This window comes from Microtus oregoni, unplaced genomic scaffold (assembly GCF_018167655.1).
Source record: "Microtus oregoni isolate MIOR12 unplaced genomic scaffold, Mior012 000004F_ref0000308, whole genome shotgun sequence".
Taxonomy (NCBI): domain Eukaryota; kingdom Metazoa; phylum Chordata; class Mammalia; order Rodentia; family Cricetidae; genus Microtus; species Microtus oregoni.
The window spans coordinates 27,240,955-27,241,627 of NW_024543063.1; the positions used below are offsets into that span (position 1 = coordinate 27,240,955).

Genomic DNA, 673 nt, shown 5'->3' on the forward strand with positions numbered 1-673 from the left:
AGTTCTTGGCCCATTAACTCTTGGACGTTTGGTGAGCCTCCTGAGTACTGGTATTACAAGAATGTGCCACTGTGCACGGGATATTTTATAGTGCTATTCTTTATAAATTTTATTTAATTTTCTTTTATATGCGTTAGTGTTTTGTCTGAATTCATGCCTATGTGAGGGTGTCGAATCCCTTGGTGCCATAGTTTGACAGTTGTGAACCGCCATGTGGTTGCTGGGAATTGAACCGGAGTCCTCTGGAAGAGCAGCCAGCACTCTTAACCACTGAGCCATTTCTCCCGCATTTTGGAAAATCGCAGGGGTCAACACATCCAGAGTGCAATGGATAAGCCTAGCCGTGGGAAAACCTCCTTTGTGATCATGGTGTCTCCCCTGCCAAATAATATGCTATTTTTAAAATATGTGTGTAATACGTAAATTTTAGGCAAAGAGAAGCCTTTTTTTTTCTATTGTACAGCTTGTTTTTTGCATTGATCACCACTAGGTGGCAGTCATGCCTTCCTAGGCAATAAGAGGCTTGAAGACGGTTGGGAAAACAGGAGCTCAAAGAACTTGAGGTCAAATGGTTAAGCTTACTGGCTGAGGCTAAAGAATGTGAATTATCAAACCAGCTGAATGACGAGACTAAAATAAAAGGGAGGACATGATTACTCCGAAGGGGTGAAAG

The 673-nt window shown here is 42.2% G+C and overlaps 1 non-coding gene across 1 annotated transcript; it reads right to left on the bottom strand.

Annotated features, from left to right (window-relative positions):
• Positions 1–230: 230 nt before the first annotated feature.
• LOC121447681 lies at positions 231–392 on the bottom strand. The gene has a single exon (XR_005974214.1). It is a non-coding gene; the product is annotated as a U1 spliceosomal RNA (small nuclear RNA).
• Between the last annotated feature and the right edge of the window lie 281 nt (positions 393–673).